General features: G+C 40.5%; 1 long non-coding RNA gene across 1 annotated transcript in view; it reads right to left on the bottom strand.

Moving 5' to 3' along the window:
- LOC103166197 overlaps nucleotides 1-27,412 on the bottom strand; it is a 258,830-nt gene that overhangs the window by 138,723 nt on the left and 92,695 nt on the right. The window contains exons 3-5 of the long non-coding RNA XR_003757825.2: nucleotides 9,364-9,463; nucleotides 7,773-7,875; nucleotides 7,527-7,639 (exon numbers count right to left, since the gene is read on the bottom strand). This is a non-coding gene — a long non-coding RNA (uncharacterized LOC103166197). The remainder of the gene's footprint in view (nucleotides 1-7,526; nucleotides 7,640-7,772; nucleotides 7,876-9,363; nucleotides 9,464-27,412) is intronic.

Here is a 27,412-nt window from a genome sequence, read left to right as displayed (position 1 = left end):
GGAAATAGGTAAGGGGAATAGAAAAAAAATCACAGACCGGGAGAGACCAAAGTCAAAAAAAGGAAAAAAAATCACAAGATAATAGACAAGCAATGAGTGACAGGCAGAGGGACAAAGAGGAAGAGAGCTGGAGATAGAAAGAAGAATAGAAGTAAGGACGAGAGAGACAGAGAGAGAGAGAGATTTTTCAGTAACGGGGATTTTGAGGGTAATTATGATTACTATTGTAATTGTTAAGTGCTTATTGCATTTCAAGCACTGCCCTAAGCACTGTGGTAGATACAAGTTAAGCCATTCATTCATTCATTCAATCATATTTATTGAGCACTTACTGTATGCAGAGCATTGTATTAAGCATTTAGAAAGGACAATTCAGCAATAAAAAGAGACAATCCCTGCCCATACCAGGCTTATAGTCTAGAAGGGGGAAGATAGACATCAAAACAAGTAAACAGGCATCAATATAAATACGATTTTATATATATATATATATATAAAGGCTGGGGGGAGGGGGCGGGTAGAGCAAAAGGAGCCCGTCAAGGTGATGTGGAAAGGGGGAGGGGCTGAGAATAAGGGAAAGTTTAGTCTGGGAAGGTCTCTTGGAGGTAGGGCATTCCAGGCCAGAGGTAGGACATGGGCCAGGGGTCAATGGTGGGAGAGGTGAAATTGAGGCACAGTAAGAAGGTTAGCAGCAGAAGAACAAAGTGTGCAGGCTGGGATGTAGAATGAGAGAAGGGAGGTGAAGTAAGAAGGGTCAAGGTGATATAGAACTTTGAAGCCAATAGCGAGGAGATTTTGTTTGATATAGATGTTTATAGGCAACCACTGGAGATTTTTGAGGAGGGGGGTAACAAGCCCTGAATGCTTCTGTAGAAAGATAATCCAGGCAGCAGAGTGAAGTATGGACTGAAGTGGGGGAGACAGGAAGTTGGGAGGTCAGAAAGGAGGCACATTCAGTAATCCAGTTGGGACAGAATTATGGTATTAATATGGTAGTGCTTTGGGTGCAGAGAAAAGGGCAGATCTTGGCGTTGTTGTGAAGGTGAGGTTGGCAGGCTTTGGTGAAATACTGGATATGTGGGGTGAATGAGAGAGCAGAGTCAAGGATGACACCAAGGTTGCAGGCTTGTTAGAGTTTTGTGCCCTCCTTCATCCATGTCATCTAGAGTTTAAAAAAAAAAAAATCCTTCACTCCTCTCTCTCGTTCCACCCATATATTCAAGACATCACTAAATCCTGATCAGTTCTACCTTCACGATTTCGCCAAGATCTGCCCCTCCTCTCTGTCCAAACCACTACCACATTAATGCAGGCATTTATCCTATCTGCCTTGATTATCCTATCAGCCTTCTTACTGACCTCCCTGCCTCCTGATTCTCCCCACTCCAGTCCATATGCCTTTCTGCTGCCAGAATCATTTTCTTTAAAAATGTTCAGATCATGTTTCCCCACTCCTCAAGAAACTCCAGTGATTGCCCATCACCTCCACATCAAACAAAAACTCCTCACCACTGGATTTAAATCATTCCACCACCTTGCTCCCTACCTCAACTTCCTACCACAACCCAGTCCACACACTTCATTCCTCTAATGCTACACTTCTCACCAAGCCTCTATCTCAACCAGCTAGCTGCCTCTCGCCCACATCCTACCTCTGGCCTGGGTCTTCCTCCCTCTCATTACTCTCCCCCACTTCAAAGCCTTATTGAAGGCACATCTCCTCCAAGAAGGCTTCTCTGATAAAGTCCTCCTCTCCTCTTCTCCTACTCCCTTTTGCGCCCTCTTACTTGGTCCTTCACTCATCTTCCCTCCCATTCCCACAGCACATGTATATATCTGTAATTTATCTATTTATTTTATATTAAAGTCTGTCTCTCCCTCTAGACTATGCATTTATTGTGGGCATAAATGTGTCTGTTATATTGTACTCTCCCAAGTGCTTAGTATAGTGCTTTGCACACAGTAAGCACTCAATAAATACGATTGAATGGAGAGAAGAGGATGGGGGTTACAGAACTTTTGGAAATTATGATAGGAAAAGTGATAGAGAAAGAGAAGTACAACATATATATCTTTTAGAAGAGTATAAGGATGGATAAAGCAGAGTTGACTGTCTTCTGGAAGCCAAAATAAATGGTTTGTTCCAAACTTGGGGGCAGAGGAGAATGTGAGGGAATACAAATAACACTCCTAAATGAATTAGCTGACTTGGTGGTACTAATTTGCAGTTTTTATCCACTAGCCCCATCAACAGTCCTTGGAGAGGACAATTTCCTTCCAGTCCACAAGACCAATATCTTGGATATAGCTTGTAGTTTTTGAACTGAGTTCCTACAATTCCTTGGGACATAAAGAGTAATAAAACACAAAATGGCCTTGGGATAGAGGGCTTTATAATGACCCATCAGATTTTTTTCAGAGTTTGTGAGTTGGGGGTTCCCAGACGGAAAAATACTATCCATGTTTGATCCAACCCAACCTGCCACTTTAGGTCTCTTTTTACAGTGTTCTGTTTCACTGGCGAGTTGTTTTATTTAGGCTCTCCATTCCAAATCAACTCCCAGAACTGAACAGAAGGGTCATTTCCTTCCTAGAAGTTACAAAGACTGGCAAAGGAACCACAATTACCATTCTGTGAAAAAATAAGTAGTGTCCAGCTTCATGACAGGCTTCGAAAACCTAACCCCTTTAACCAGAAATCATATGCAATTAAACCTCCTAAATTGCCATTACTCCTCCCCACTTCAAACCCTGAATTGCCCTCATATTTGAAACCCTTCATAGACTGTATTTCCTTTCTCTTTCCCCCCTTAATATACCCCTCTATCTTTCCTGCTACTTTTCCCTCTTGCCCAAGGCTATTGGGAGGCTCTTCTGCTAGCTCTTCAACCTTTCAAAGGGTCTTTGAATTTCCCTTCCTACATAGCTATGCACTCAACTTTCCAAAGATGGAAGTTGAAGGAAAGTTCTTATGCATAATGCCAATATATCTTTTTTTGGCCAACAACGTGAAAAGGCAAACTAGGAGGCATAGCAAATCTCACATGGGCTCATTTGTCTGTCTAAAATATGTCTCTGGTAGAAATACCTTATTACTGCTTGAGCCAAGTTATGGACAAAAATAAGTATTGCCAGGAAATGCCAGGGATTCAAGCACCCAACCCACTAGATTAAAATTCTATTTTCTTCTGAAATATGCCAGATGTAGTAATATAGTCATTTCAGAAAAAATATGGAAAGCAGAAAGCTGAAGATTGGGGTTACTAATCTTCTCATCTCACTCACTGTAAAGTGCCGTACTATTTTGCCTGAGCATTGACTGCCATCAAGAAAAGTGATCCATGTTGGAATAAATGTTTTGATATTTATTAGATTAGCTATGAGAAACATCTGTCATTCCACTATACTTTATATGCAATCTCACACAACCTCATGTTCATTCCTTCTATAAAATGGATTATGCTTGAAAAAGCAACCTGAGTTGTGGTTACAATCTCAAGGCACTTCTTAAACAAGATGAAGAAATTCAGCCACAGCCCAGGGGTTTTGAGAGAGTAGGGAGCAAGTCAATTTACTTTGTTTTATCCAACAGTGAGGAAGTTATCCAACAATTAGATTGGACACAGACCCTGTCCTACTTTGGGGTTTACACTCTAAAGGGGAGAGAGAACAGGTATTCAATATCCATTTTTCAGATGAGAAAACTGAGGCACAGATTTGTTAAATGACGTGTCCAAGGTCAAACAACAGGCAAGGGTTGGCTTAGGTCTCCAAACCAAGCAATGAGAAGGTGGCTGAAAATGTGATGAAGGGCTCTCAGATTGCCAGCACAAAGCTGTAACCAGTCACCAGCCACTATACAGAAGTCTTTAGGTTTCACACACTCCACCATGAGAGACTTCAGTTTAATCTTCTCCCACTCTACACTTCTGGGTCAGGAAGATGATGGAGGATGGGAGGAGGATTAGGTTTGATCTCAGATGGGAGCCAATAGCCAGGATAAATTTTTTGATCTCTTCTTGCACATTAGAATCTTGGATGCCATTATGTAATATAAAACCACCCCCCCGCCGCCCCCCCAAAAAAACCTAAAGGGTCTGGGAATCAGAAGGCCTGCTAGTATCAGCTCTGTAACTTTGGGTTTAAGATCTTTATGTCTCAGTTTCGTCATCTGTATTTTGAGGACAAAAATGAAATGAGCACTATGAAAATACTTTAGGAATAAAAATATTCTACAAAAATCAAGATATTATTTTTGGAAAACTCCTGCTAAAAATCACTAGAGCGGACCACTTAGCCACACATTTGTTAAGATAGAAATGTTTTTCTTCCATCAGGAAAAAATAGTACAAATCTATGCTTTAAATAGTCTTTTGACTAGACAGTAGTGTTTATTCACTCATAATAAGTTAAATCCACTACATACATTTTCCTCAGAAAATTAGCTATCATTAAAATCCTATAAGATTGTTAGTTACTATTGATGAGAATAGAGTTTTATATACTACCTGTTCATTTATTTTCAGAATTTTAATAAAATTCCATGCCTCAAGAGAAAACACCTTTTGACCATAATTACCATACAATTCCTTGGAGAAAACAAGGCAACAGCTGTCACTGTCAGTCTCCATAGCAACACTACTGTAACTACATTAAATCCAAACAACAACAAAATTTATCTGTACACTAATACTCTTTTTTTATATTAATGCAGCTAATACCACTTGTAGACCAGATAAAGAAATTTTCAAGATCTCAAAAAAATTTTTTTGTATTTTTTTGCTTGTTTGTTTGTTTAATGTGTCTTTACAGTGAGTGAGATGAGAAGATTAACTTAAACCAGGGAGAGAAAGTGAGTGAGGTTGCTATGGAAAACTACAATAATATCCCCTGGACTCTGGCCTTCAGAACAGTGTCCTCCAAGTTGGCAAAGTGCAAATGCTGGTACCAAGGGAATACTAGACAGCCCTCATGTTTCCTTCACTAAGTGTAATTTTCTCCATTTTTCCCTCCCTCCAGTTCTGCCCTAGTGTTTTGATGCCAGAACATGGATGTTGCTATAGCCCTGTTCTGTTTAACTGCACTGCCAGTTCTCCTGTTAATCCTGCAGGACAAATAATACCATTTTGAATCTGCTATTTTGTTAGCTCTGAATAAGCATCTGCCTATGCGTGTCCAGTCATTGCATAAATGGGAGCTCTAAAGCTGCCAATATATGGATATCCATCCCAGCTAAGAGGCAGGAAGCAACTCTGAAATATAGTAGGAACTAATCAGTAGGAAGCCTAGACACCTATTGATTCATAGGGGATTTATGAGTGTAAGTCCTATTCAAGATAATAGTACTGATGAGAACTGGGCTTCAGTGAGTTCCCTAGAGTAATTTCACAACTCCAGAAATTGTACAAACTCTCCACCCTCCCCCTTTAAAAAAAAAAAGAAAAAAAATCAGGAAAGAGTACTGTGCTACCCACACCAATCTATACCAAAGTAATACTTTTAAATCAAGGTTTTGTCATTTTCAATGTAACTGTGTACATAAATGAAGCAATCTGTAGTACTGTCATTATTCTGCAGGTTTAAATTGATACTTTCTAAACATTACTCTACCCTATCCCATCTTGATTACTTTATCAGCCTCCTTGCTGGCCTCCCTGCCTCCTGTCTCTCCCTACACCAGTCCATACTTCACCCTGCTGCCTGGATCATTTTTCTATAAACACATTCAATCTACGTTTCCCCACTCCTCAAGAACCCCCCAGTGGTTGCCCATCCACTTCCACATCAAGTGTAATTCCTTACCATCAACTTTATAACACAATCACTTCACCCCTTCCTACCTCACCTCGATGCTCTCCTACAGCCCAGCCTGCACACTTCACTCCTCTAATGCCAACCTACTCACTGTACCTTGATCTTGTCTATCTCGCTGCCCGCCTCTCTCCCACATCCTGCCTCTAGCCTGGAATGTCCCTCGCTCTTCATATCTGACAGATGATTACGCTTCCCACTTCCAAAGTGTTATTGAAGGTATGTTTTCTCTAAGCGGGCTTTCCCGACTAAACCCTCATTTCCTCTCTTCCCACTCCTGTATCATCCTAATTTGCTCCCTTTATCCACCGTTTCCTCAGACTCAGAGCACTTATGTACATATCCATGATTTATTTATATTAATGACTTCCCTTTTAGACTGTGAGCTCACTGTGGGCAGGGAATATGTCTACCAACTCTGTTATATTGTACTCTCCCAAGCACTTAGTACAGTGCTCTGCCCAGAGTAAGCAGAGCATGCACTCAATATGATTAACTATACAGAGGGTCCTAGGGGCCCCATTGCTTATAAAGAATTCTTAATATGCTGAACTCTATCTAAAAACCTTTATGGGCACTGTAGACTGAGAAGATATCGAGGACTATCCGTGCTGACCTATGAAATGTCAGCAGGGGATTTTTGGTTCTTTACATTTGAAAGAATAAGCAACTGATTCTGAGACTAATTTCAGAAATATAAGCTGGGTGATGTTAGTCTATATTAGGCCTCAGGGATGCATTTAGGGCTCTTTAGAAAAAGTGATCATTAGTAGTAGCATTTTCATGCAAAAGTATAGAGTTCTAACTAAAGAGGGCATTGGCTCTGACACATTTAGGGTTTTTCTTCTGCCATAATTAATTTTGTCTATACTACCAGACAGTGGCAATTCTAAATAGTATGTCTGGTTTTCACTATAAGATAACTCTATATGGTAGCCTTAGATAAAGGCATATTCCTTTAACAATATTGAGCTAATATTAAATTATAACTTTTTTCCTTTAAATTGGAATATGGTAAGAGTGCATTTTATGGATGAAAGTCACAATAAAGTCAGTAAGTTGCAAAGAATAGTAGATTTTGAAGAATTTGATAGCGTCTATATGAAGCTTGAGCTTGTGCTCATTTCTTATTCATGAAGGTAGGGTTCTAGCTTCATTTGCATAAGGTAAATTTTTCAGTCACAGTTTGAACCATCAAATAAATCCATTTCTCCTACAGGATTTGCCTCATCAGAGAAAGATGAGTTAGCAATCTGTTCTGAGGTAACATTGAATTCAGTCAGCTTAACCAGTTTTAATCATAAAACTTTCTATAGCTCTGAGATTTTTATACATATTTAAAGATCCTCAAGTCAAAATATGGACTAGGCCTGAACAAAATTCAGTTGTACCATTTATTTTTAATAGTATGCTTAGACTTTTTTACATACTGTGCAAGGGACTAGAAATTTTAAATCAATGAAGGTAAGGAATACAACCACTGTGTGTTGATCCAGAAAAGTCACCATATCAATCACAGTTTCATTTGAAAACAGTTGGCCTTCCAATATTTCAAGTTACACTATTATCTAACAGTGCGGGGGAAGAGGGGGGAAATCAGATGGCACTTTAAAATACACAGATAATTCAAAACTTGTTAGTTTTAAGCTTTTCCACCACCAAAACACTCATAACTGCTAACAAGAAGCCAATTGTGTTTCACCTTCTCCTCTTACCTCTGTCCTTTGGTGTATGTAAATGACAGTGAAATGCCTAAGGTGGATTGAAGTCAGAGAAAAGTCAAGCTTTTTCTGGGGCCTTGGTAATCCATAAATGAGAAAGTCCTTTCCTGAATAAAGAGTTGGTTGGATTAATATCATGGAAAACTTTGATTTTAAACAACCCTCTCCTTCCAACATACTTTTAATATAATCTGATTTATTTTCAAAATGTCCTCAGCTTGTCTTTTACTCACCACTTACCAAAGACAGGTAATTCTTGCCTTGCAGTTTGTTTCAGTTATCCTTATTTATCCTGTGTATAGCAATAATTATTGCTATAGTTATTAACAGCCTCCTAGAAAACCTTTGGGAGAAACAATTAGTTGTAATTATCAAAACCTCAGGAACATGTCAAGCTTTTGATCCTCATCTTTATTTATGGCCCTTTCAAAAAATGTTCCAGTACATTAATTTCTCAATTTTTAGGTCAATTACAAACAGTCTTTAAACCCCTGAAAAAACTTACATTTCAGTTTTCAAATACAGCTGGTACTTAATACAGTAACTCTTCCTTTACTTGTATTCAAAAAGAGAATTTTCATAAAGTTATTTTTTATTATAAATTGTAAAACAAAGGCATTTCTTCTGAATTTGTTTCAGTGTTTTGTTTTTTTAACCACAGTTGTAGTTTAAAACAAAATTAAAAGCTGCACTATCAGAATCATGCTACAAAGTTTTAAAATGAACTTTTTAAATACAATTCCCTTCCCTGCCCCAAATCCAAATAACCTGAAACCCAACTATAACAAACATAATTCAACCAAATCTGAAGTGGCAGGGACACTGTACAGAATGGTCTAATATCATACAAAACCATTTTCTCAGACAAAATGGCAAATAAAAAAAAGTTAGGATAGGTTTCATTAAAGAATTTCCATGCTTCATCCTCCTGGGTAGGAGGCAGGGAAAGGGGTTCTGATGTACCCCAACTCTAAAGCAGACCAGTCATATTTCTTGAGTGCTTACTGTGTGCAGAGAACTGTCCTTAATGCTTGGGAGATTACAGTGTAACTGAGTGGTAGACACTTTCCTTCCCACAGTGAGCTTACAGGTACAGATGCTTTTTCTGTCCTTTCTAGATTTTGCAGTGTATTTCCTGCTCTCTGTAACATGCTGACTGTTTGGGACACTCTCTTCAGGTTCTCTCTCTGTCCTTCCCCATGGTTACTCTACTATCTGAGCAGAAATACTGTGACAGAATAGAAGGCACTGAAAAATTGTAAAATGAAGATCTAATACTTGTTTTGCCTTCTACTTTGACTGTGAGCTCCATGTGGGATAGGGAATGTATCTAAACTATCTTGTATCTACAGCATTCGGTACCAATTTTTTTTAATGGGACTTATGTGCTTAAGCTATGTGATGCATTTTTCTAAGCACTACATTAGGTGAAATCTAACCATGCTCTGCCCAATCCCTGTCCCATATTGGACTCACAGTCTAAGTATCATTCTTGGTACATAGTGAGTGCTTAAATGCCACTACGAATGTGCACAATCTTAAAGTCATGGGAAAAGAGGTGATTCCAGTTCCCCTTGGGTGCTACCTTCCAAATAAAAGAAGGGATGACCAAGATAGTGGTTATTCTTCTTTTGAGGAGTATGCTTAATCTTTCAAATTTCATGCTTTTTTAAAATTGAGTGGAAAACACTTCTAAAGGAGACTTGATCACCTTCAACTGATTTTTTATGTTAGGGTGATGGTAAAGGGAAGATAGCTACTGACTAGCCCAGAAAATGCACTTCAATTCCTTGCTGTGGTTTAAGGTCTTAAATTCTGGTATAATTTTCACCTTGTTTCACTCAGTTTTCTCCAAACCCAGTGATTAATTGCTTCTTAAGGCAGAAAGCAGTGAAGGCACAAATTCCAGTTCCTGCAACTGCCCAAATAACCTATAAAAAACCAGGAAAAAGTGTCCATGTAATTACACCTAAAAGAAGCAAGAGAATGATAAATGCATTAAGCTCTACCAACAAGGTCTCCACATCTCACAAGAAAATTCTTGAACAAATCTTTTTCCAAACATGACCCAAATGATATACTCCTAATAACAATCACCAGATGGCTCTAGGGGTATCTGAATTTGCCTTGTTTTGACATTCTGAATGACTCTCAGGGCTCCTATATCTGGCAGAGCTACTGGAAAGTTGATCTGTGACAGTAATGTTACTATCCCTTCCCTCACAATAATCTTACTTGGGTTTCTCCATTTCTAGAGGTCTATCACCACATTTCATCTCATGTTGAATGCTCATTCTAGACAAATCAATTTCCATCTCCTCAACTCCCCTCTTTCCAATATACTGTGGAGGTGACAGGGGTTTTGACCCCAGGATGGAGTAATGAGAGAAAACAAGATCTATAGGGAACAACCTTGTCCTTATCGCCATAGTACTCATATCCTTCAACACATTTATTACTTTAAATTTTTAATGAATGTTCTAGACTGTAAGCTCATTGCGGGCAGGGTACATGTCCACTAAGTCTGCTGTATTGTACCTTTCCAGGTGTTTAGCACAATGTTCTGCACACAGTAAGCACTTAATACCATTGGCAGAGTTCGAGCATAGTTCTCAGTGTGCATTAGATAAATATCAAAAACAGAGGCTGCAACCATTTTCTTTCCACTAGGGAGACTGAAATCCTGGAGACAATCAAAACTGGACATCCACACTTACGGCTTTCACACTATTACCAGCTTTAACTATATGAAAGTTCCTTGAGGAGAGAGATCATGTCTACCAACTATGTTATATTTTCCCCTCCCAAGGACTTAGTATAGTGCCCTGAATATCATAAACTCTCCGACTCTAGACTTTAAGCCAATGTGGGCAAGGAATGTGTTTGCTTATTACTGTATTGTACTTTCCCAATCACTTAGTGCGGTGCTCTGTGCACAGTAAGCACTCAAATATGACTAAAGTAAATTGTATTGTTGATTGATGGATATGACAAGCCAAATCACTCTTTTCCTTTGTGACAATTTTTTTCCTGGTTCTCTCTCCTTACTTCTTCCTTTGTCTAACTGCTGAAAAGCTTAAAGGGTCAATTCCATCATGATAAAAAAAATGTGCATTGCTTTAATCTAATAAAGTACAACATTTATGATAAAGCGATCTACTGAGGGTCAAGAATGTGCTAGACTCCAAGACAAATTGCAGGATCGCACGATAAAATTACTGGTTTTGTTTCAAAACAAGTCTTAGGACCTTGATGATATGAATTTTTTTTTCCATAAATGTTCTTATTACTTCAAGTCCCTTTAAACTCCTCCCCATCCCATTCAGGACACCATCTGCACTGCAGAAGACTAGGTTCTGGCTGACAGGTCCAAAGAAACAGGTGGCTTCCCAAGAGCTGCTCCTACACACTGTCAGAAGAAGGAAAATGGGGACGGAACCTAGACTTCAGGGAGACCTGGTAGCACTCCCAGTTTCTAATGCTATGGGCAACAAAAAGATTTGGTAATGTTCCCTGCTCAATCAGTAGTATTATTGAGCACTTACTGGGTGCATTCATTCATTCATTCAATCATGTGCAGAGCACTATACTAAGAGCTTTGGAGAGTACAATAAAATGGAGTTGGTAGACGTTCCCTGCCCACAAGGAGCTTACAGTCTAGTGGGGGAGGCAGACATTAATATAAATTACTGATAGGTACATAAGTGCTATGGAGCTGAGGGTGAGGTGAATAGCAAGTGCTTTAAGTGATTTGCTATGAGGAAAAATTGGGACAAAGAGGGCATTCCCAGATATTATTTCTAGGAAAGAAGCAGAAGCAGAGAAGCAGAAAAACAATAATAATAATAATAATGTTGGTATTTGTTAAGCGCTTACTATGTGCAGAGCACTGTTCTAAGCGCTGGGGTAAACACAGGGGAATCAGGTTGTCCCACGTGGGGCTCACAGTCTTAATCCCCATTTTACAGATGAGGGAACTGAGGCCCAGAGAAGTTAAGTGACTTGCCCACAGTCACACAGCTGACAAGTGGCAGAGCTGGGATTCGAACTCATGACCCCTGACTCCAAAGCCCATGCTCTTTCCACTGCGCCACGCTGCTTCTCTGAAAAACAGTGTGACTCAATGGAAAGAGCCTGGGCTTGGGAGTCAGAGGTCATGGGTTCTAATCCCGGCTCCACCGCTTGTCAGCTGTGTGACTTTGGTCAAGTCACTTAACTTCTCAGTGCCTCAGTTACCTCATCTGTACAATGGGGATTAAAACTGTGAGCCCCAAGTGGGACAACTCAATCACCTTGTATCCCCCCAGCGCTTAGAACAGTGCTTTGCACATAATAAGCGCTTAACAAATACCACCATTATTATTATTAGGGATTTTTATTTCCTCCATAAAGCTAAAGCACAGAGCACAGGACATTGCCCTTTGCCCATTCCAATTAGGAAAAGCAATTTATCCCGCCTATCAGCACCTCTATCAATTGGCAGACAGAAGCCAAAGACCACCCTCTGGGTCTTTGGGCTACCTTGCTATTGTGCTTAACAAGAATAATGAGAGGTTCAGAGCAGTGCTATTGTCCTCATATATGTGAGCGTGCAAACCTCAAGCCTCCAGAGCAGCAATTTGGCAACAGAAAACTGAAAAGAAAATCAGTTTAAATCATATAAAAACTGGATGGCTTTAAAGCCAATGCCTTTCATTCAGAGCATGTTGTTTGAAAACAAAATCCAAAACCTCTTTTTCTTCTTCCAACAAGGACACTGCTAATGTTGGTATTTGTTAAGCGCTTACTATGTGCCGAGCACTGTTCTAAGCGCTGGGGTAGACATAGGGGAATCAGGTTGTCCCACGTGGGGCTCACAGTCTTAATCCCCATTTTACAGATGAGGGAACTGAGGCACAGAGAAGTTAAGTGACTTGCCCACAGTCACACAGCCAACAAGTGGCAGAGCTGGGATTCAAACTCATGAGCCCTGACTCCAAAGCCCATGCTCTTTCCACTGAGCCACGCTGCTAGGAAACAAGGGCTCAATTCACATTTATGCCACCTCAAAACCACATCTGATTGTTAATGGCAATCAAAGATCGATCACAATATCACCTAGTGCTTATTGCCCTTTCTCCATCCATTCCTTTTCTTACTTGCATAAAAGATTAGATTAGATTTCCCACCCCATCTCAGTATCAGCCCAGTCCTGTGTGAAAGGTGTCCCATTTCACAATTTTGCCCTCTTTCCTCCTCCTCAGAATCCTTTCCTCACCCCATGTGAGCATTCTTGTTGAGATCATTTTTCAAAAATTCAATTTCTGGCCTCTGCTAACAATGAAAGGGCCTCATTTAAATACAATCCCTGGGTCAGCCATGCTTCATTTCTTGGGATTGCTCAGGACACCCTTCACTAAGCAAAGATTTCCTTGGAGGCAATTTTCCAGTGTAATGAAAAGGCCTGAGGGCAGGAAGTAGGAGATGGGAAAAAAGGGAATGTGACCAACCAGCCACAAGAAATCGCAAAATTGAACTATTCTTTATTCACTACTGAATGAAGCAGGCAACAGCTTGGTGATTCACCTCCAATTAATGCTTGGCTCTGAGAAGAAGGATAACACTGTTCCTCTAATGTCCTTAGGTTCTGCTGTCAGAAACAGAATCCTGGACTCTTGGTACCACTGGTGAAGCCCATTAATGACTCTCTTTACTTTCTAGAGCCTCTTTTTCTAATAAGTGCAGTATTTAAATGATGGGTTTGAGTATTGTCTCCCAAAAATATGTTTGTCTGCATAACATTCGGCTAGAATTATCTGGAAAAAAAATTATCTACAAGTGAAAGAACTAGACGGCTTTTCCAGAAAACAGAAAAGAACACCTACCTACAATGGAAGATCCTACCCCTGAACTGAGGACTCGGTTTATCATCTTCAACATCCTTCAACTCCTGCATCTCAGTCCTTTAGTCCAAGATAGCCAAGACTAAGTGCAAAGCAGCAAATGCTTGGATGAAAAGCAAACAACCTTACCTAATTAGGAAAAGCAAAGTTGAAAATTTCATGTTTGAACCCAGACCTTGGGTATTCTGGGGAGGCAGGCACTGGAGGCAGGGGTTACAAGAGAAAGTTTTTGAGATGGAGAATTTGAATGAGGAAGTAAAGAAAAAAAAACTTTAAAAGCCAAGCAATGCATATTTAATACAGCTACACCCTAATATTTTACCCCTCTCCCTAAATGTGGAGCATATCACATAAGATATTAAATGGGGAACAAAATGTCAATAAATCCTGGACTAAATTCTGGTCTAACTTGAAGAACACAAACCTTTACCCACATCATGCTATCCTTTGTCTCCTGACTTGTTGGAGAAATTGTTTAGAGTGAAGACTTGATTCACCCGGAAAGAGTTAAAAATCAGTGAGCAAACTCCAGCACCTGCGTCAGACGGCTCATCTGCTCTCAGTTCATGGTGGCCCTGCAGGTCACTTCTCTATAAAATCTGTTTGCCAGCACTAAGCCAGTATCTGTCATCGCTGCAGCTGTATTACACAGCAGTTGGCATGGATAAAATTATTCATTGTTAAGAGCATTTACAAATATTCAAAACATTAATAAAGGATACGCAGCTACTGTTTTTAAAATAGTTTTAAGGGGGAAAATATTTCCTCTTGGAAAATATAGCTCCATTACCTCAATTGCCTTAACATAGCCAATTAGGCATCTGAACTAATCCGATGGAGGCCAAAAAAAAGAGCTGAGTTATCAAAGGCAAAAATCAGAAGCATCCTTTAACTGTTTCTTTCTCATCACTCGCTTTGCTACAGAACAAGCAAAAATGTGTGAGCCTTTCCACTCCTGTACAAGTAGTCTCTAAAGTCCCTGCTAGTATTACTTTGTAACCTAGTGGATAAAACATTAGATCTGGCATGGAGTAGAAGGGAAGTACTGGGGAAGGTGTCTAGAGACCTTAGGTTTGATCCCGGGCCTGATATTTTCTGGTTTTATAGGCAGTCTAAATTTCTTGCCTGCTCTTTTCTATATCTGAATCTATAAAATGGAGTGAATCCTCTTGGAGAGCTCCTTCACAGGATGGCATCCTATCTGTGAGGCATCTTGAGTGAATTCAGAGGTGTATTGGGGCCGGTGGGAAGAGGGAATTACAATACAAAAAGCACAGAACATTTCAACATCCGATTTTCCTACAACACAGGACTGCCTTCTTAATAAATGCAGTTTTTGTTAAGCACTTACTATGTGCCAATCTCTGTGCTAAGTTTTCTGGTAGATATGATGTTAATTCAAGCGCTTATTCTACCTTGATTATTATATCAGCCTCCTTACTGACCTCCCTGACTCAATCTATCGATCATATTTACTGAGTGCCTGTGTGCAGAACACTGCATTAAGAGCTTGGAAAAGTAAAACAAAGTTAGTAGACACGTTCCCTGTATCCTCCGACTCCAGTCTACACTTGACTTTCATACCCAGATCATTTTTCTAGAAAACCATTCAGTTCATGCTTCCCCACTTCTCAAGAACCTCCAGTGGTTGCCCATCCACCTCTGTATATAACTTCTTGCCATCGGCTTTAAAGCACTCAATCAACTTGCCCTTTCCTACTTTATCTCCCTGATTTCCTACTACAACCCACTCACTTTCCTCCTTTAATGCAAACCTATTGACTGTACCTCCATCTCATCACCAACCTCTTGCTTGCATCCTGCCTCTGGCCCAGAGTGCCTTCTCTCTTCATACTGATAGATGAACAGTCTCCCCACCTATGAAACCTTATTAAAAGTGTATCTCCTCCAAGAGGCCTTCCCTGATTAAGCCCTCATTTAGTCTTCTCCCACTCCCTTCTGCATCACCTTTGCACTTGGATTTTCACCCTTTATTCACCCCTGCCTCAGCCCCACAGCACTTATGTACGCTTAGAACAGTGCCCAGTGCTTAGAACACTGCGTGGCACATAAGCACTTAACAGATACCATAACTAAGATTATCTGGACTGTATTTATATTAATGTCTGTCTCCCCTCATAGTCTTTAAGGTCACTGCTGGCAGGGAACTTGTCTCCCAACTCTGTTTTAATGTACTCCCCCACATGCTTAGTACAGTGTTCTGCACACAGTAAGTGTTCAGTAAATATGATTGACACAAGACCAACAGGTGCCACATCAGGCTTGCAGTCTAAGATGGAGAAGAGGTATTGAATTCCCATTTTGCAAATGATGAAACTGACAGTGACTTAGCCAAGGTCACATATCAGACAAGAGAGCCAGAATTAGAACCCAGGTCCTCAGATTCCCAGACCTGTGCTCCCTCCACTAGGTCACACTGCTTCTTGCAAAACTCTTATTTCTATTCATCTTCAGCACTTTTGTATCTAATTTTAGTCAATAGTACACTCTACCACATTTGCAAACAGTATTTCTTCCAACCTCACAAGTGTGGGCTGCTGGACAAACTTTCCCTAATAATGTTCTAGCCAAAATGCATAGTGAAACATATGTTGTCAGAACAGAGTTTATTTTCATGTTACTTTTGTAGTAATAGTGTTTACTGAATATTTGTTATGTACAGAACACTCTTTTATGCAATGGGAAACTATTCAGAAGAGGTGATTTGACAGGGTCCCAGGCCTTCAAGGTGCTCACAGAAGTGGAGGAGGGTTAACTGGAGACATACACATCAGGAGGGATGAAACAATTAAACAAGCAATATGAAAGAAAAGGATAAAAATCCAAAACTACAAACAAAAATCAGAAGAGTGTTGTGACTAGAGGAGCAGAATTTCAGGCTCCCCATGGCTGAGAACCCAAGGCACACCCATAGCCACATCAGCCACTACAGAAAGCACCTATCTTCCCAGGGTTATGTGGAGGACTCGCTACAGGAACTTAACTCATTCCTTCTAGGCAGGAACAGACCAATGCATGGTAACCCCTCCATAGATTGGGGGAATGCCTGTGGGAAATGTAATGAGTGCTTCCTATTTAAGAAAGTGCAGCTTCTTTTGGCAGGGGTGGGACACTGGCCTGGAGAAACCAAGCCTCCACCTTCAGGAAGGAAGATGAGGTATTTCTTTATTAAAGGGATCTCTTCTTTAATATTTAGTCCCAGTGAAATAAGAATTATTTCAGGAACAGAGATGGCCTCTTGTTGGAACAAGAAGAGCCCATATATACTTGATTTTCCCTAGAGTACAAGGTTTTTCAGTGCATAAACAGGATGATAATATTTTCTATTGATTAGGCACCAGCACTGTACCATGTGGTTGAGAACCTCCAATTCAAATAGAAAATACTGTCTTTGCCTTCGAGGAGCTTGTAATCTGAGAGGAAAATGAAGGTGCAACATAAACTTCAAGCATAATCTTTCTTGTGACTATCTTTATACTATCTATAGTGACCAGGAACAAGTGAATATTTCCTTTTATCCTCAATATTTGGGTTGATTGAGCAATAATTTAAGCACCATATAATCAATCAAGGATGTGATTATCATGCAAGGACATGATTATCACGCAAGGAATACACAACGGTGAGACTGTTTGGCATTTAGTTCATTGCCCAAAGTCATCCAAAATCTATTAGATCTATGTCTCTTATTTTCATGTTGTGAAGCTAGTCACCTTGTCTTAGTGGAGAACAGAAAAACTGAGTTAGCCTATTGAGGGACCAAATAGCAAACATCATTTCCTAACAGACTTCCCAGTGATGGGCAATTGCATTTTAAAACCAAATGGAGAGAACTCCGATTGATTCAACACCTGCTTGGCTGCCATTACTTTTGTTTTCAACCTCAACCTGGTGCACACCTGCTCCCCTTAGGCTGGGAATATTTTTTGAATTCCCTCAAAACATTGTGGTTAGCCACAGTAATCTGTGCTCTCTTTGGGTTTAGCTCTAGGTTTTTTCAGCCAAAAGTCAGTGACCATGAATATTCCTAACAGAACAGTCCCTGTCCCTCACGGCTGCCTCTCTGGGGTAGGGGAAGATGGCAGCAACTCCTGCAAGGCATCTCATTCAAATTCATTATGTGACATGGTAAAGGCAGTATGTGATTATCAATCCTTTGGCTCTCAGCAGATTACAAATGCTTTTACTTTGTAGTCTACTAAAATGTCTTTGGCTGATCAAGAGTCTGCCTGATTTGGCTTCCTAGAAATGCTTTGCAAATACAGATAAATATGTTTTAGCAGAGATATGCTTGATTGCTTTCAGGGTAAAACATGAAATGCTTTTGGACCAGAGGACCTGAGATTTTCAGTTTCAGTCTCAGATATGAAAGTGCCATAATACTGATTCGTGTTGGTGCAAAGCCTCTCAAAACAAGAAATCAAAAGGCTTTACCAACACAAACCAGAAAACTGAGAGATTGGTGGAATTATTATACCTCTTTTTCCTAACAAAGAAACAGACATAGATGTAAATGGCTCCCTGAAGGATGACTCAGGAATGACATCTGACCATTCTCCCCCAATCCTGCTAAACTCACCCCCAAATCCTGTTACCAGCCCTGCCACTTAATGATAGAATGACTTTGGGTGTCTGTGCCTCACCTTCTCTGGATCCTCAGAGGGATTCCCGATAACCCTTAACTACCAGCCTTAATTGGAAATTCTGAAAAGCAGTTAGTGCACTCTATCTCTAATGATAGCATCCTAAACGGTTGCTGGGTATTGTTCTATGAGGTTGATCTGCAGGTAGAAACTATATCTTAATATGGGCATCAACTTACACCCTCCTCAGCTCAAGTTGAGGTGTGGTTTTTCCCTAGCCCAGCCAGGACTTGGCTTTTCCCTATTCCAGTACTTAGTATAGCACTTGGTGCACTTAAATAGTACAATTATTAGTACTAAACCTAAACCAAAAGGAAACCAAAGAGTCTGGTTGTAGCACAGTACCTATTGACCATAGGCCTGGTCCTTACTATTCAAGGGCTGTTAGTATTCTGACTGAAGTCCTGGGAGGTCCTCACGCCCCCCTCCCCACCCTGTTTCCTGGATCAGATCTGTGCACTTGGCACTGAGCCCTGTAACCATGAGGGCCTCATAAAAGCAGGCACAAGCTTGTGGAAATTTTCCTTGTACTTACCCTGGCCACGTGCAGAAAACCAGAAAAGGGATTCCTGGGGAGGCCGGAGGAACCCTCCAGCTCAAAGAGTCAATGTAAAATGTAAATCAAATGCCTCAGTAAAGCCTTATGAAACACTGCCATGTTTACCTAAAAATAACACTGTGGGCGGCTTTTTTAGGCTAAGAGATAACTCCCAGTCCTTGGAGTTTCCACTGCCTGGGATGAAGTTCTTATTTCCCGGGAGGTCCTGGGGCCTGAGGGGAGTGGCTAAACTGGGCCAGGCTGAAGTGATGAATGCTCTGCCAGGAGCAGCAGCAACAGCAGCAATCGGGTGCTTTCCCAGCGCACCTGAGGTCTCATCCATCAGCACTTCTGCACAGGCCGGTATCTCTCCCTGCTTAATTAGCAGCGGCTCGCTGCCTTTGTAGCTGGCAATGTGGCATCCTGGTCTGCACTGGAGTGCTGTTTCAGGGTTGGGGAATCTATTTCAGGCTAATAAAATATGAAAAGATATCCCAGACATGGGCAAAAAAATGATGGTTGCTGCCTAATTCCTCTGCATGATTAATAGGACCTTAGCTTTCAATATGGACAACAAAGCCAGGACACAGAACTCCTGGGTCAATTGATTCTAAAGGGATCAGGAAGTTTGGTTGACAAGAAGATGGGCTCTAATACTGTGTTTTCTTTGTCATTCACAGTTTGTCTCTTCAAGCCAAAGGGTGGGGTAGGCATAGTTAAAAAGGACAGAAATGCAACATCTAGCTTCCTTTTCTGGGCACTTGGGTTTTTAGGAGGCACAAAATGGAACAAGGTGGCGTAGAAGAGTACAGAGCTATAGCTAGCTCTTTCAGAAACCCATTGTGGTTACTGTCAGCTCTCTGTCTATCCACTTCCCCGGCCAGAGACATTCCACAATTTTGGAGGCAAAGATGGGATGGTGGAAAGCGAGAGCCAACTGGAACATTGAAGCTATAGTTCTGCACTTTCAAATCATATTTCCAAGGGGACCAAGTAACAACTGCATATATCTGGGTTTAAATGGGACAGTTTCATATTTGTATTGCCTGTTCTGGGTAGCTTTATAAAGTGATACATATAACCTGGAATTTGGATTGTTGAGATTAAACTGGTCAGCATCTTATTTGGCCTGAACCTCCAGCTTTTCTGACTGTTTCCAAATTTTTAGACATCCATGTGTTGGCTGGATCACGCTCAGAACACACTCAATGTATATTCCACCATATTTGGGGATTTGTAGTACATATAAAATGTAATCCTGGGGAGAATTTTTTAAACTCCCTTTCCCCACTCCCTACTCTCAGTCACCAAGAGAGAAAGGGGAGTTTTCAACAAAAAGAATATGGTAAAAAGGAGTGCAAATGAATAGGGGACAGAGAAGACCTCTGGAATCCTGGGATCTGATTCCCAATTCTGTCACAATGCCCAAGTCAGATCCATTATAAACTTGGTTTATCCATGCACACTAGTGATTGGCTAAAATGAATAGATGAACAAGCAGTGTTTTGATTTCTGTTCTACTTGTCTGTGCCAGGGAGTCTCTTCATAAAAACCTGGGCCAATGGTAACATACGTCAGTAGTGTCTGTTCAGTCTCATTATCCCAAAGCAGTTGGCATTTACCAAGCCACCCCATCTCTTGCTTCACAGTAGTTCAAATCATCTGTTTGTCATTTCCCAAAGCCTAAAAGCAAGATTGCATTTTTCTAAGCTGTGCTTCAATGTGTCCTGAAGCATTTCTTTAGTACAGCTCCTACTGAATTTCCTTCTACTAATGCTTCATATAGTGATAGCTTTGGTATCTTGGTGTTATTCATTATCTTCACTTGGCTAGTCCGGGGTGGTTGAGCTTAAATGAATATGGCTTTAGTTCCTGGGGATTGACTGAACTCCAAAATCTCATTACTGGAGACTTAATACTGCTTCTGGATGTGAAGCTTGATTAGGTATAGTATGTGAAATTAATCTAGAAGCTGATTATGATATTAACAATTGGCCCAAGTCTTTCATCCCTTCAGTAGTTTGGTAGACAAGACCACTCTATTCACCTCTAGCTATATCTGATTCCTCTTAAAACACCATTTTCAAGTCAGTCTAGTGATGTGCTAGCTTTTGCTAATAATGAGTCCTTGCCTATAAGTGAATCACTTTAACACATTTCCAAAGCACTATGGAAATTGTGCAACCTGAAAAAGCATCAAGATTAAAGTGCTGTGTCGGTTCAATAAATGCAGTATGAGCTGAACACTTCTCAAACCTGTGAGCCAATGGTGAGTCCAATCAGTGAGGTGTTCCTGATCTGAGTTTGAAATATTCTTCCCCTGCAATGGAAGCCCCTACCAAGTGTCAAGGGTGTTGTCTCAGAATGCCACAGACAATCACAATTTTTATAAGAGGTGGTTGCATTGTCCACGCTGCAGAAACAAATACTGTTTTCAAAGTCTCTTCTCTTCAGTTGGAATTGAGTTAGTGGCACTTTCTTGAAAAGACAACAAGGCAGGACTGGTTCAATTGTAACAACTTCAGATATGGCAATTTGAACTCTTTTCTTTACTGATCTAAATTTAAGTAAAGTATTGCAAGCAATGGACCAGACTCTGTAAATTAGGACCCAGTGAGTTGTTTGCTTCCTGGATGCTATTAACATTTTCAGCCCAGTTGTTACATTCAGCAAATGGTTTGTTCCAGAATCCTGTCAAATAATAAAAATTACATAAATGTGAAGCAAGAGGTAGAAGAGAAAGAAAACCTCTCTATGCTATGAAAACCTCATTCTAGAAACCTAAGACTCTGGAAGACAGTTTATTCCAGGTCTTAAATGCTAACAGAACAACCCAAATCAGCAAAGTAGCATTGGCCAGTGGAAAGAACATGAGCCTGGGAGTCAGAGGACCTGAGTTCTAATCCCAGTTCCATCACATGCCTGCTTTATGACCTTGGGGAAGTCATTTAAATTGTTAAATTGTCTATTAAATCATCCTCCCTCTGATTTTGACTGTAAGCCCTACTTGGCACAGGGATTGTCCAACCTGATTATCTTATATTTAACCCAGTGCTTCAAACAGTGCTTGACACAAAGTGCTTAAAAAAAAAAGTCAAACTCCTTGGGCTGCATTGGTAACGGCCTTGTCCTAAGACCCCAGTGTCCCCAGATCCTAGAAATACAGAGTCAACTCCAGAAATTCCATTTTCCCTCCAAGGGCCTGGTAACTGATCCTTGGGCCTCAATAGTCCAGATATTAATAATAGTAATTATGACATTTACTGAGCAATTACAAAACTCAGGTGTCTTGTACAAAGTGCTTTGGAAAGCATACACATTCCTTGACCATAGGGACTTTATACTCTCTCAATTTCATACAAATCCACATCCCTGAACCCTTTAAACAATTTCCTTTTGGGGAGGTTTGGGGGGGGTTGGAAGGAAGACATAGCTGACCTGTTCTCCCTTAATTCCTGAGGCCTGAAAGTCTTATAAGCCAAACTGTTCAAATATTCGATCAATGGTATTTATTAAGCTGTGTGCACACCACTGTACTAAGTGCCTGGGAGATTTGGTAGAAGTTGACTGTAAGCTCACTGTGGGCAGGGAATATATCTGTTGATTGTTATATTGTACTCTCCCAAGCACGAAGTATAGTACTCTGCATACAGTAAACTCTCAATAAATACAAATGAATAATCCATGCTCATTTGACACACTCCTCTCTCTCTTCCTTCCAGTAAACAGCCTGAATCAGAATTGTTGGGATATCCTTGGGTCATGCTGGTCCTGTCTCAAACCCAAGGAATTTGGGTCAAGTGATCAAACTTTGGGAAATGGTTGGGGGTTTAACAACATTGGGTTCTGTGCCCAACAGTCCACTCAACAACAACATTGGAAACAGACCCCTGGGCCCCAAGAGTTAGAGGTGGCAAAGTAACCTGGGCCAATGGTTCCAACTTCATACTTGCCCCATGGTTTGTTTATACAACACCTCTACAATCTTCCCAATATTTCAAAAATCTATCCTTTCCTCTCCAAAGTACTACCATGCTGATCCAAGCACATATATTCTACTGTGATTACTGCATCAGCCTCCTTGCTGATATCCCTGCCTTATGTCTCTCCCCTCTCCAATGCATTCTTTACTCTGTGCCCAGATCACTTTCCTAAAAAAAAAAAAATCCCCACTCCTCAAGAACCTCCAGTGGTTTCCCATCCACCTCCATGTCAGACAAACTCCTTAACACTGACTTTTAGGCACTCAATAACCTCTCCCCCTCCTAGCTACTTTAACCCAGCTAGCACACTTTGCTCCTCTAATGCCACTTTATCACTGTACCTCAATCTTTTCTTTCTCATAACCAACCTTTTGCCCATGTATTCCCTCTAGCCTGGAATTCCCTCCTTCATATATATATATATACATATATACACATATACGTATAGCAGACCACAACTCTCCCCACTTTCAAAGCCTTACTAAAAACTCATTTTGGGTAGGGTATGTGTCTACCAACTCTCCCTCTAGACTGTCTCTTCCTCTAGACTGAAAGCTCCTTGAGGGCTTGTCTACCAACTCTGTTGTATTATATATTCTACATAGCACTTAGTACAGTGCTCTGCACACAGTAAGTGCTCAATAAATACCATTGATCTAAACCATTCAGTGTGAGGTCACAAAGCAAAGCTCACATTTGACCCCTGGAATATGTGCACATTTGCTGCTGTGGTCATTCATTATATCATTACAGATGCCAAAAACAAACAAAAAAGAGATTCTTGTTCAGTTGTATTACATTATTCGGTAGATGAAATGCTCTCCAAGATACCACACGCCCAATTCAGCCAGGAACAAAAGACTGCAAATTGCTCCATCGCTCATCGCACCAAAACTTTCAGCAGTCATTAGCCAGAGCACCAGGAGAAGCCTTCCCCTGTGGCTTATCTCCGGATGCATAAGCACATCCCTTGTACATAAGTAACCGCACACTCACAAAGGCCGACCAACTCTATGTGTCTCAACTCGCTCTCTCCACAGCTGCACACAAATGATTCCCAAAAGCTTCTTGCCCCCACCCCTAGAGACAGCATTATCAGCATATTACCAGCCAAGAAGGCAAAAGCAAGCAAATGGAACTAGTAAGTGGGAAAAAAAATGAAAAATTCACAGCAGCTGGTCAGTGAGACTTGATTTTCAACTCTAATCTCAGCTTGTGCAGTCAATGGGGGAGAAATGCCACAATTTGCATGACAAGGGCTAAGGGAACTGAATGGTAGCAAATCAATCTGCAAGAGGAGATAAAGCTGAGAACACCTAATGCAGAAAGCAAAAAGGTAGATGGGCAATTCTCATAAAGTCAGATGATGCTGATTGAAACAAAGTTCTTTATGGTTTCTCCTCAAACTCCAAGTATAAACAGGTCTTAGAAATTCTGGGTTGTTTTACACCAGTGAGCAAAGGTTTGGATATAAAGGAACAATATATCCTGTGTCCCCAGTAAAGTCAGAGCTACAGCATATGATGAAGAATCATATGCTCCCAGTACCATTTGGTAAACTTGCATGTCAAAGGGAAGGTGGGAAAATTGACTGTGTGATGGTCTGGAATCTGATCTTTAATTTTCCAATCCCATTTAACTTCTTGGCACAAGTTTCTTCAGCTTGTTTCTAGCTCTCTAAATAATATAAGCCTCACCAACCAGACTACCAAATTAATTATTTCATTACATAGCACATTGTCCTGTGAGGTCGTTTTCCACCCCCCAAGGTCACTTACTCCAGAAGGCGAGATTTACCTAAGGCTTAGAAGAGGAAAGGGAATGGGGGGAGCAGAATGGGGGGATGATGGCTTGATTAAAACATACGTCTTCTTGCTCAGATCAAACTGCCGATATCAAGGCAGAATTTAATAACCTAGAAAATATTCTAAAAATGTGCACCTGTCTCATATAATTAAAAACAATTCTTTCCATGCCTGGCCAAGTCCCCTTTTTAATTATCTCATTAAATGGGAAGTCTCATTTTTAAAGCAGACTTTACATCTGCATCAAAGCTGACAGGCCAAGTAAATTCATCATGAGAAAGAAAAGGAAAAATGACTCTCAACCATGCTTCTGGTTTGCAAGGAGAAAGAGAAGGTGAGTTCTGCCCCAGGAACCATTTCTTCTTTCAAGTCATTTAAGTCTTTGAAGGGTGAATGCTATTGTACCTCTGTCACTTTGCCAGAGGATGCCCTTGGGCAGGTTATTTAACCCAGGTGCCCCAGTTTACCCTCTTAGGAAGGAGTATTGATTAAGCACCCCAGGCATATGATGCAGCCAAACTGCTTCTGCCCTCTAGGAACTCACATCTCAAACAGATTTCAAATAGACACCACAAATGTGGACATAAAATGGAGCGTGCCTCTGCAAATTTAGGGGATACTTTACCCTTTTGGTTGCTTATTGTATTCTGATCGACCACTTGGGGATGTTGCATGAGGGTTTGCACTTCATGCTGCAGAATGTTTTGAAATCACCTCATAAAACTACCCGTCAGTGCATAATTCTTAAATTTGACTGAAAAGGATTTAGTCATTTGGGAGTGAAGAAATTTTTTAAAAGAGGTAAGAAGCTTAACAGCATTTTATACCTCTCTACTCCTCCCTGTCACACTTAGCTTTCATTACTGTTTCTAGATGTGAATCTAATTTCTGTTAACAGAGGTCCCACCTTGCTTGTATTCTCTACAACCTAGGACAAAAAAGGGTTTCTAATCCCTTCAGGAAAAGTATTATAGGCTATTAGCTTGGGCCAGCCAATTTTGCAATCTTTCAACAGCCATAGTTCTTTCACTTTAGCATGAAAAGAAATAAAGCCTGAGGGTTTATAGTGCACAGATTAAAAATGCCAGTGACACTCAGTCAGTTCTGGGTGTGGAGCAGTCTATATAGCTGGATGCCTATGCAGTAAGAGACTCTACACCTACTCTCCCTCCTACTTAAGACTGTGAGCCCTATGTGGGACCTTGTATTTTGTATCTACCCCAGCATTTAGTACAGTGCTTGGCTCATAATACGTGCTTAACAAATCCCACAGTTAATATTAGTAGTTAATGGTGAACAATTGTAGGGAAAAGGTTTGTGGGACTGGGGCTTTATCGGATCGCTCTAGGAATAGCTCTATGAAAGATATTCCTGGAAAAAGATTTTGTAAACAAGAATTTCCATGACAGATATTGCTAGATCTAACCTACTATGATTTCAGAGTGGACTGTAATCCAAGCAAAATTGAACATTAGGGTGTGGTATTTTCAGTGGAAAAAGAATCCCAGCATTTGACTTCCAATCTTCAACCTTTTTATTTACAGAGAATGTTAATTTAATTCAGTAGTTGCTCCTTTACCAGTATTTACATTTCATGATCAAAGTCTTTCCGGTCTGCTGATTTCACTATAAAGGGGGTGGATTTTTTTTCCCTCCTCATTACTGGCATCCTCCATATAATCCTCGCCTCCTCAGGAGCTCCAAATGCTCTTTTGTACCTTGCAGAAATAGGAGCATCCATGGGGTCTCCAATTTCTCTTGGCCCAAGTCACTTCCGTCTTGGCTAACACACAAATCCCAGGCATGGGAGGGGATGCAATCCTTCCTTTACTAGTGAGATATATCTAAAACTGAGTCCATAATGCCTAGGCAAAATGGAAGATGCCACTGTTCACCGAATGCAATATCCAATAAGGAAAAGTCAAGATCATTCTGGATTGTTTTCCCAGAATAATCCAGGTTAAACATTGCACTAACCTTATAATCATTGGAAAACTGAGTAAATTTTCATTACTCTGTGATTTACAGGTCCAGGTTTAAAGCAGTGAAGAGAAAAGTAAGGAAATGGATCGATAGTATCTTTTGAGCACTTTGTACAGAGCACTGTAAAATAAAGTTAGAATACATGATCTCTGTCCTCAAGGATCTTTCACTATAGCAGAGGAAACAGTCACTAAACAGGCAGAGGGAAGTAACCCCATTTAAAGCTATGATTTACATTTACTATGGAGTAATGTAACAAGTGCATAAGTGATGTGCTAGGGAGCAAAGGTTGAGTGGGGAGATGAGAGATTATTCAGGGGAGTTTACAGGAGGAGATCTGATTTTAGTAGCACTTTGAAGAGGAGAGTACAAAATGAAGTTTCCTGGCACAATGGGATCCACTAAAAAGTTTGGATACAAAAAGCACTTCCAAAGAAGTCCAGCATTTCAATGGACTAATCAAAAGCCCAAGACCATGACTTAATCCTACCCTAAAAAATTAGTGATCTTGGGGAAAGTATCCATTTTCTCATCTAGAAAATGGGGGAGGTTTTTCCAATTTCCTGCACAGGGGTTGCTGTGAAGAAAAATTCCAATGCTTTTAAAGTGTCATGAAGATTATAAAGTCTAGTACAAATGTCATCAGCAACTTCAACAGTACCGGGCTCTGAGAGAAATTCAAAGATACTATTCTTGTCCTCAAGTGTTTTGCAATCTAATATGGAATATAAGCAAATTATAAAGACAGAATCTGAAGAGTGTAAATGACAGAAATATATGCATCATCACACAAAATTATGTATTTGGGAAGTACTATAACCTAGTTAAAAGAGCATAGGCCTGAGTCAGAGGACCTGGGTTCTTGTCCCAGCTCTAGCACTTGTCTGCTGTATGACATTGGGCAAGTCACTTAACTTCTCTGTGCCTCAGTTTCCTCATCTGTATAATGGGGATTAAGCCTGTGAGACCTGCATGAGACATGAACTGTGTCCAACTTGAATAGTTTATACTTATCCCAGTGCTTA

This window comes from Ornithorhynchus anatinus, chromosome 3, assembly GCF_004115215.2.
Source record: "Ornithorhynchus anatinus isolate Pmale09 chromosome 3, mOrnAna1.pri.v4, whole genome shotgun sequence".
NCBI lineage: Eukaryota > Metazoa > Chordata > Mammalia > Monotremata > Ornithorhynchidae > Ornithorhynchus > Ornithorhynchus anatinus.
Note: the sequence above shows the minus strand (reverse complement) of the source record. Positions and strands in the feature narration are given on the sequence as shown.